Source organism: Apaloderma vittatum, unplaced genomic scaffold (assembly GCF_000703405.1).
Source record: "Apaloderma vittatum isolate BGI_N311 unplaced genomic scaffold, ASM70340v1 scaffold23948, whole genome shotgun sequence".
NCBI lineage: Eukaryota > Metazoa > Chordata > Aves > Trogoniformes > Trogonidae > Apaloderma > Apaloderma vittatum.
This window is the reverse complement of record NW_009730997.1, coordinates 54,789-65,610: the sequence shown is the minus strand read 5'-3', so window position 1 is coordinate 65,610 and position 10,822 is coordinate 54,789.

Here is a 10,822-nt window from a genome sequence, read left to right as displayed (position 1 = left end):
GCCGTGTTTTACGTTTTGTGCCATTTTACATCTGAACTGGAACAAAAATCCATGGCTTTTTTATATATTTTTTTTTCTTCTGAAAACTGGAATGAAATAAAATAAAAAAATCAACTCATTATTTAAATAAACAGTGGATGGGAGCTTGGGGACACCGATTTAAAGGGATTTAACTCTGGCCTTAAAGCCTGGTGGGCTGCAATTTTCTGATTAATTCAGGCAGGGGTAAAAACCAAACCATCTAGAAATGATACTGGGGCAGACTGAGAATGCAGACTATTACATTAGAAAAGAAGGGGAGGATTTATGAGGCAGGAGCACGTGTCCAGCTCCGTGTCCTGCCTTTGGAAATATCTCACAGAGAGATTTCCAACCAGGGTGGAGGAAAACAGGGGAATTCCTTCTTAACCTCGTGGGTGATGCCCGATACCACTCGGCATCACGGGTCCTGCCTCTTCTTGTGTTCCGACTTACCCAAAATCGTTTTGGATGGAGGATGTCCCAGTTTGAGAGCCTGGAACAACCAGAATGGGGAGGAGAGGATGGGTCAGGTGACCCAAATGGGCCAATCACAGCGTTTCTTCCCATGGTTCTCAGTATAAAAGGGGCCAAGAAGAGCTCTGGGGTGTCAGTCCTTGCTGGGCTGGAGGGGTTGATATCTGCTGTTCCTCAGCCCTCACGGTGCTGCAGGGGAGCATCGCTCATCGGGCAGGTCACCCTCCCTCTGCCTATCCAGGTGGGAACCCAACACGAGGCAGGAAACAACTTCATATTTTCATAATTTTGTAAGTTAACGCTTCCTGATTTAATTTTTTTGATTGGAAGATTGGGAAGAACCCAACAGTTATCCGTCTGCTTCTGAGAGGAATATTGTATGATGTCTTTAGAGACTTTAGTTGATGTTCAGTGGTCAAGTTGCTCTTTAAACTGTCGTATATGTTATCTGGACATTCTTGGTGTGTGTTTACGGCTTCCTCGGCACAGGTTGCCACCGCATCTGGTGGCATTCCAGATACTGTATCTTCTGGCTAATTTGTGGTTGCTTAAAGGGAGGTTTCTGTTTAAAAACAAAATACTCAAATGTGTTTTTATGGTGATGGCAACTCTCCCCTCAGCTTCCTCCTTATTTTCTTCATCTTTAGCCATGCGTCTCCTGACCTCACTCATTGTACATCTCCCTTTGTGCTTTACTGAGCAGCACTGGGCAGATTTCATCCTGTCTGTCTGTCCTAAGGAGAACTGGCCAAGACCAAACTTTGAGCACTGCTTTATTCCCTGAAGGTATTTATATAAATACTTTTTTTCTGTGTTGAGTTTTTGGTTTTTTTCTAATGCAGTGTACTGCCAGTGAAGCCTCTTACTGCTGAGCCAGCATTTCTTCATCTGCTCATCGTTACACCAGGGTCTTATCTGTTTGATTATTTATTTTTTTTTCCCAGTCTCCTGAGTCACTAAGCCCAATTCAAAACCCCTTGAGGTGTACAAAAAGCGATGTTTTCTAACGTGTGGTGCTTTTCACTGCTTGCCATGTCACTTCACCTGTGGGTAGGCTCTTTGTTAGCGTCCCTTGACGAGATCCCCTCGCAGCTGATGCTAGCCTTGGCCAGCTGATAGTATTTTCTATTTTCTGCTTGACTGTTTGCCTTTCTCGCCTTGCATGGCTAATAAAAGACTTTCCTCCCAAGACGTCCTGTTATTATATTATTTATATGTTGAGAATGAACTCTTGATTCCATTTCTCCTCTGTCTTAATAAGCTTTTAATACACTGTGGAAGTTAGAGTCTCCCTTTGGCTATTGAGTTTCCTTTAAAAGCCTCTGATGGCCTTAATCAAAAAGCCCTCAGGAAAATGTATTAACTGTTCTCCTTTATCCACTAGTCTGTTGACTTAACCTAAGACAAAAGGCTGGGGTTTTTTTCCCTGTATATTAGAATCAAACAGGTGGCTTTTCTTTCTGCCTTTAATTATTTCAATTTCCTTGCTATGTATGGAAGCAGCTACAGTTCCTACATGGATCTTTGCAAACATGCTCAGGTGAACCATTTATTTGCTGGGGAAAAAAAACCAAAACCATGTTTGGGGTTAATTAAGACTAGTTGCGGATTCATCAAAAAGTACAGGAAATAGTGCTGAAACCCCTTTTTTCTTTTGGCATGTGAAAAATGCGTTTCCTTCTGCAGCTTTTAAACGAAATATACTAATTTCCCTTTCTCAACCAATTATTCAAGATTAAATATAATTTTAACCTGGCTTTGTGCTTTGTATTAATGAGTTTCTAGAGAAAAATTCTTTCCAATAGCAACCAGCTAAAACCAGAGAGGGAGAGATGTCGTCTTTTTTTTCAGCCCACTATTCTTCCATAGTGAAACTTTCAAAAAAAAAAAACAAAAACCAGCTGTTTTCTGTTAGTGCAAGGGCATCTTTAATGGAAATAGTGCGATGGGTTGGAGTTGGTGAGATTCTTGGATTAAGGTGAGGGGTGTCAGCTTACATTGTACTTCAAAAAGGCATGAAAAATAGGAGATATCTACCGGAGATGTTTTGAAAGAGGACTGTGCATCATACATGGTAAAACCTGGCTGGGCTCATGACGCACATCCAAGGGAAATCCCCCTGGAAATAATTTTTCACGGGACAGGACCACGGTGCTGCTCGCTCCCTGCATCCCTTCCAAACAGATGTGCCATTTGGTCACTGGAAATCTGGCACGGTGGAGCAGAAAGCCAGACCCACACCTTCTCCTTTGTTTCCAGGTCCCGTTGTGCAAGGCCAACTCTCGCAGCAGCTCTCCAGGCACTGCAACCTTCCAGGTAAAACACCCCACGGGATGTCCTGGGGCAAGGCAGGGAGTGGGTGAGGATGGCGGTGATGACTGGGGCTGGGGATTCAGGTCTGTCTGGGCAAGTTGGTTTCTAGAGGAGTTGAGATTCAGCAGTGGCTTTGTGCTACTCGTGATTCCCAGGTGGCCCAGTGCTTGGTCTCGCTGGCCGTGAGAGCCAGCTTCAGTCTCTTCATCGCCTTAGGGTGTTGTCCAAGCTGTTGGATAAATTTGATTTGAGACCAGAGATTAACACCTTTCAGAGGACTCTTTGAAGTCTTCCCAAATCTTGAGTTTTAGTCTTTTCAAAAAGGCAACCAGAGCTGAAGAGGAGGCATGAAGAAGAGGTGGCAGCCAAGGCTTGCAAGCCTTTAACGTTTGAGCCGGGACACTCAATAAGATGTTCCAGTGAGCATCTCTGTGCGTGGAGATGGTGACCAGTGGGGCAGTCTGAGGTAGGCTGGACCTTGCTGAAAAACCCAGCCTTCTCCTCCCACTGCTCCTCTGGGGCTCCTGGAGCTGCACAGGGAGGTTTCATCCCACAGGCTCCTCAGCTTTTGCAAAAGGCTACAGTCCAGAACCACAGATGGTCAATGTCAAGAGGACTGAATGCTCCAAAAAGGAAATGGAAAGGGGAAAACTGCAACTGTAATGGGAAAGGGAGACTTCCCAGGGCTGGATTAGGCTCTGGCAGATTTTTCTGATGAGTGGCTTCCAACCCTCTTTGGGCAGGAAAACATGCAAAAGCGTGGGAGGAAGACTTCGCAGGTTGTAAGCTTTGTCTCTTTTTAGTGGGTTTAGTTTCCTGCAAATTTCTTCATCTCTCTATGGCACCACGAGCATCTACGTGATGTGTCTGCTGTCTACTCTGTCTGGAGAAGGAGCATTTATTTGCACTTTAAGGTTGGAGGCTGGCCCCTGGCACGGGGATGGAGCTCAGCCGGACCCAAGAGTCTCTCTAGAGCATCCCTATGGATTGGGACAGGGTTCAGGTTGTGTAATTGATGCAGCTGCAGTGATTTTTGGCAGAGCTTAGCTCCTCAAACTGCAGTGAAGAGGAAGCTGTGGAGTCTGGTGTGAGACTCCAAGAGGAAGCAGATTCTGAAGTAAAGACAGACATCTGGAGCTGTTTTTGTGCAGCAGACACTGCCAAGGAGCCATCCCTGGGAAGAGCATCTTCATACGGACAGTCCTCCTGGAAAGTGTGACCCGGGCAACACCTTCCCCCACTCTCCTCCTTGACTCCCATACCAATGCTGCCTTGATACTCTTGAAGGAACCTTGTGCTTGGCCCGTTAGGGTTGTGGGCAGGAATCTGTTGGGTTTTTGTAAACTAGTGAGCTCAGAAAATGTGAACTTGGAGGGTGGGGGCTGTCTTCTGTACAAAAGAGCAAAGTATGGCTCAATTTCAGCAGAAAACAGCAAGGTCAAACAAGCTGAAGAGTTTTCCCTAGAGACAGCAAGGAGCTTGGATAGCTGGAAATGTTGAGCTGTGACAATGCTGTCATTTATGCCGTCTCCTTGTTGCTGACATGGATTTTTCATGTATTATAGAGCCTGTCCCTTGAACAGATCCGGGAAGAGTAGTGAGAAATAAAAATAGATCTTAAAACAAAATACAAACAACACCTTCACCCCACCCCTCCCTTCCTCCTGGGCTTAACATAAATCCCATTTTCTCCATCACCCACAAGGAGAGAGCCTGCATGGCCCCAGAAGGGCAGGATATAAAGTTTTAGCTCAGGAGAGGGGGTCCTTCTCAACCCTGGCCAGGTCTTGGTGCCTCCTGACCTCCATTTGCCTGTCTGTGAGGTGGGGGAAGCACTGGCCCTCTCACTGTGGATGGGCAGACCCACGGCTTGTGGCACCAGCAGGGGAAGGTGACCTTACTCCTCGCATGGCGTCAGTGAAATGAAGAGAGGTTCTGTTTTATTTGCTAGAGTCCTTTGCCTCCTTGTGGAAAGAGATTGGCAGGTGACCAACAAAAATGTGTATTTCTTTAATAACTGTTTCCTCATGATTCAGTCCTGCCGGATGGATAAGCCAGGATCTGGATTTCCTCAGTCCCTGCTCTGGCTGACTCCAGTGGAAAGTTCATCTTCTGGCTTTCCTCCCCATCCCATTCCTTCTCCTCTCCTCATCTCTCCAGGCTTGTTTCACCCATCACCCAAGGGGGATTTAAGCCACAACTAAGACCAAGAGCGCCAGCCAATTGCAGTGTCCTGAGCTTAGGAGGAAAAAGGCAGCAAAATAACTGCAGCGATGTGAACCACCATTGAATGGCCTCAAGGACATCACTTCCTCCCAAACCACGAGCTGGCTGGGGTGCGTGTTGCACGTATGGCACTGATTATAGAGCAGGATGAGCTAATGGCATTGAAGTCTTTGCTATGAACACACGCAATCCCTGGCATGCCTGGAGCGCTCTGCAGCACGAAATCTCCCAAGCCGACATGTTGTACAGTGTCAGCATGACGTTGGAGGTTGTTTTGTTTGGCTTTTCTTATTATTTATTTATTTTTTTAATCAGATCAAGAGGTCTGAGTTCAGTGCTGAGTCTGCTTCTGCTTCTCTGACTCTGCTTCTCTGTGTCTGTGGGTGTTTTGTTCTTCCCTCTCCCATGAGGGGGTGAAATCCTGGATGCTGCAAACTGGGCAGCTCTCTCCACAGCAATTCCTCATTCAGGCCAAGGATGTGTGGAATTTCACCGAGCTGATACCGGCTTTGGCAGCTCTGAGCGTGCAATCATGGAAAGAGGGGAAATCATCGAATCCTAGAATAGAATCATAAAATTATTTAGCTTGGAAAAGACCTCTGAGATGACCAAGTCCAACTGTTAACCCAGCACTGCCAGGTCTGCCACTAAACCATGTCCCCGAGTACCTCATCTATGTGGCTTTTAAATATTTCCAGGGATAGGGACTCAAAATTCTGCGAGTTTAGAGGAGGAGGATGCAGAGAGCACAGGATTCCCTGGAAGGACAAGGAGGCTGATTCTGAAGAAGATATGGAGTTTGCTACCTCACCTTTGGCTCCAGGCAATTAAGCAAAACTATTTATACTGTGTCCTTCAACATCAATTAATCTGAGTGATTCAAAAACTTAATTTAAGCAAAGGGAAGAATGAGGGAGTAAAATATTAAGTACAAGAGGAAAGAAAAACTGGGATGAAGCAGGCTTCTATTTTCATAGATTTAACCTTAACTATATCTTGTAATTGGTCTAGTTTTTACTCAAATTTAGAAGGAAATTGCATGTTTGAGTAGTTTCCATCATGTCAAAATACCTTCTGAATTTTTTATACAATGCATCGCTAAAAAAGAAGGTTTAATAGCTCCAGAAGCCATGCTGGCATGGATTTTGAATTTTATCCTCTTCCTTTGCAGAGGAGGAGGAAACTGTTTGTGTTTGTTCCAGCCTGGTCCAAATCCAGGCTTCCGATCCCAAAAAGTCCTTGCAAAAAATGGAAACTCCAGCCATTGCCCAGCTGTAATTTTAAACAAAATGGGAATTAATGCAGGTTGTTTTTTTTCCGGCAGAGCAGAGGGACAGCTGGCAGTGAGTGGTTTCTCCTCTGTGCCTCCACTCCCAGGCTGCACCACCTCCTCTTTCAGAGCCTGAGGAATTAACCCCAAATCCCAGAGAACCGAGGAGAATCAAGACAAGCCAACTGCTCGGAAGGTGCCCCCGAGGTGTGAGCAGCCTCCGCGAGGAAAAACCACTCACCCGCAGCAGCTCGGCATGCTGCTCTGTCTCCTCCTCCTCCTCCCAATCCTATTAGTATTAGAGAGGGATAGAGCTATAAGAGGAAAAGCCCATCTTTAGCAGCAGTGCTGACAGCTTGCCTTTTAAATCTTTAATAACCGCTGGCTCCCGCAGCCACTCTCGTCTGCTGTGTGACAGCATGGGGAAGGAGACACCGGGTGGCCTGGCTGGAGGTCTCCTGGGTGCTGGGCAGGTGGTCCGAAGGCACCCGGGGAACCTCGGCTGGGAAAAAGCAGTCCTGGAGCCTCAGAGCTGCAGTTCTTACTTCATGAAAAACTCTCCCCTCCTCCGTTTGTGTGCTGGGACCTCCATTCACAGCCACGTGTCCCTGTCCCATGCGGAGGTGATGGCTTCTGTGACCGCAGGAGAGAGGGGACAGGTCTACCAACTGAGGAGGTGACTCACCATGGCTGCTGGATTCTGCCTTGCTCGTCCCATGCAGCTCCCAGAAGGGTTTGTGAGGGCCCTGTGGCATTGAATTTGGCTCAGACGTCCTGCTACGGATCTCAGTTTGGGGCTGCGGACAGTTGCTCTCCTTAACTGGGTGCAGAAATGGCTACTCCGGGGCATTAATTGGAAACCTTTATAGATGCGCTGACAGACAGTGCCCGCAAAGATTGTGCCAGAGTCTCTGGGTGAAGATTGTTGCGATGGGACGTCTGAGGCCACGTTTACAGCTTCGGAAAGAGTCAAGAATCGACTCTCAGAAACCACAATCAATGATACAATAAGCGTGGAGCATGTTGGGATGCTGCTGCCCTCTCCTGGAGGCAACATCTTCTCCTGGCCCACGAGTGCTGGATGGGGGAGGTCAAGCATGGCTTTAGGCAGTCAGCGCCCTGATGTCCTGGCTTCTGGCAACCACAAGCCACAGAAAGCTGTTCAGCTGTCATTCTTCCGGAGGCTGGGACACTCGATTCCTCGTGGTGAGGTGGAGCGCGTTTTGGTTGTGCACCAAAGCAGGGGCCACCTTGGCCGAAGGCTGCTTCTCCTTCTGCAAGAGTAGACGTGTCTGCGCTGCAGGGTGGCTCCTGGAGGGCTTTGTTCGTGAAGGGCTTTCCCTGCACAGCAGACCCAATGGTTGTCCACCGAGGAAGCTCTGCTTAGCTGTGGTGTCAGTGGGGCAAGCAGTGGTCCAGCTTTTGGAGAGGGAGAGCTCAGGCTTTGTTCCCAGCGTGGCACGAGAAGTCACCTCAGATGAGGGCAAAGGCTATGTTCTGGTCTAAATCCGGTTATGGGCTCTTTGACAGCAATTCTCAGCTTGTGGGTTTGGGAGAGTTGAATGTCCTTCAAACTTCATCTGCCCCCCAAAAAGCTGCTCACCTTCAGGGCATTTTTTTCATTATTACTATTTTGTTTAACAACACCCAATCTATTTTTCCAGCATGTTGTGAGTGTTTGCAGAGCAAATCTCACAGTGCATGCAGCAGCCTCAGGACACCAGAGCCCAGAGATGTCAATCCCAAATTATTTGCAAGTGTGGGGGGTGGGTTTCTAGCAGCTCTGCCCCACACAAGCATGTCCCGGGGAGGCAGGAGCTGCTGTTATGGGCAGAGCAAGTGGAAGCAAAACAGCCTGGATTTATTTCACTGCATGCCAAAAGGATGATCCAGCTCTGAGGCTCAGTCATGGAGAGGAAAATCCCTTGTATGGGGCAGGAACTACAGTGGGGTCCAGAGCTCTGTCTGTGCTATTTAAGTGCCTGCATAGAAATGTCGGGAAAGAAAAAGACGGAAGAGCCGGAGCACTAATCTTAGTGTAGGATAAACCCTTTGGTAGTGCCTTGCTGTTTGCAAATCCATCGCAAATGAAGCAATATCTTGAAAGCCACTGACATAAAGGTTTAGGAAAGAAGCAGAAGAGCTTCAAAGAAAGAGGAAGAATAGCAATGTGTGGTGGGAGGCTGGGAGGTTGTTACAGGCACTGCCCAGAGCTGAAGAATCCCCCTAAGAAGGGGTCTGTGGAGGATCACAGCAGGTGCTCTCCAGATCACTCTCCATCCTGGGCACCCAGCGTGGGGCTCTGGAAGGTGCTTTAGACTCTGTGGACGACCAGATGTGGAGGAGTGGCCACCACACACCACCCTGGCCCCTTCTCGTGCTCCCTGTGATTCGCTTGCCTTCAAATATTTTTTTCTTCTTTGGATCTTGATTTTTTTATTATTATTATTTTTTTAGGTAGCTCCTGGCTCAGCGTGCCTATTCCCCAGCCTTCAGAAACAGAGCGCAGCCCCAAAAAACACATGTCTTCTTCTGAGCCCATCCTGGATCTCAAGCCAGACACGGCAGAAACGCTTCCAGGTGAGACACGTGCCAGTTTGCTGTTTGGGAACACACGTGCCCATGCAGGTGGGGGCTGTGATGCTCAGGTGGGCTTCTTGGCTGGGAGGAATCGCGTGATTCGGCACTGTGTGGGGACAAAGTAAAACTCTGCTGAGGTCTGCAGCTCTCAAGGAGTGCCAGATCATTCCTACAGCTGTTAGTGTGAGAACCAGCCGGAACAGCCTGAGATAACGTGCCCTTGGTGAACGAGCTAGAGCAAAGGTAAGTAAATTGTTACAGGCAATTAATGAGTATTTACAAAGACAAGTCATTCAGACTGGCTATCTCCTTTATGCAAAGTCTCCTGGCTACCCAGAGAAGGTCTAAACTACCTCATCGTAACTAAATTAGCAGAATTATGCTGCTGCTACCTCCCAAAGGTCTGGACCAAGCTGTGCACTGGCACAGGGGCATCCTGAAGACCACCTCTGCAGAAGTTTCAAAGCAAAGAGCCAAAGCCTTTGCAAACCTAGGCTCTAGGAGGGGATTTCTCAGCGTGGCTCTACACCGCTGTGGGAATGTAGCAAGAGCAGAGAGATTGTAAGAGCCTGGAGGTGGCGGGTTTGCAACCGTGCAAAGGAAAAAAGGGAATTAGTACGGTCTGGTATGGAGAGCATGCAGGAGCCCTGCCCAAGAGACCTGGTTTTCTTCTTGGCTTTATGACCTTAACAAGTTACTTCACTTCTCTTTGCCTCAGATGGGAAAAACGTGATGTAAAATGGGTTGAAAGCTTTAGGAAAAAAAAAAAAAAATATATATATATATGCTATACCAAGCCAGCTGCACTCACTGGATGGTCTAGGAGCTAAGATGCTAGAGAAGGACTGAAGAGATTTGAATTCAGTCTCCAGCTAAGCCATAGGCTCCTTGTACGAGTTTAGATGCATCAGCTTATATTTCCCCGTGCCTCCGCTCCCCGTTTCACAAATGCAGTCATGAGGCTCGCAGATAAGATTATTAAAGCAGTATAAGAACTTGGAGACTTTATTCCATCACTCAAAGAATTCGGGGCAAAGATTCATCCTTGTAACTTCCTGGAGAGATTTGCCAACGAAAATCCAGCCTTCAAGGTTTCTGCTCAGTGATCGATGACATTTCTGCTTTCCACCTCTACTAATTTCAGTGCTGGAGGTGTTCAAGTAAATGTCAAATTGAAGAGAAAAAAAAAAAAAAAAGAGGAAGGGGGAGAAACAAACTCTGTCCTTACAAAAAGTTTTCAAGGAAAAAAGAAAATCCACCTTGACATTTTCTACTTCTGTGGGGTAGCAAAATATAGGATGAGGAATTTAAAATAGAAATGCCTTATATCTATGCTAGCAGATATGCTTTAAAAAAAAAAAACAACAAACCCAGCAGGTAAGAAATTTAGACACTTTAGAGAAAAATCTTTGCTTTGTTTCCAAAGCTTTTTGGATTTGAGAAGCAGGGCAGTGGCTCTGCGTGGGGCTTTGGTGGGTCCATCTTGAAGCCACCTTCAGCTTCTCCTGGTCCCCTCTGCAGACTTTTTGCAGGGGTGCTACGAGTGAGAAGCTTGGAAGCATCAGCTGGGAGGAGCTGCTCCTGTTCAAGCTGTGTAATGACAGGGTTTGTTTAAGTGCTTTGAGAGGAAGCAATGAAAACCGCTGCCGGGCTGATACCGCTGCTCGGAAAACCAGATTTTGTTATTGTGAGGCGGAAGAAAGGCTCCGTGCGTCTGATGCGGCTGGAAAAACAGCGCTGAAAACAAAAACAAGGAACGTGCTCCCTCCACCCTGTCCCCAAGCTTTCAAAGAGCAGGAAGGCCCGTGTTTCTGCCAAAGGTATTTAGAAAAACAGGAACTTCAAGTAAAGGGAAAAAAAAGCTAACTTTCAAAACAAATCTCTGCCAAGACAGCAATGTTTTGAGCAGGGTCTGGCCCTAGGCAGACACAGACCCGA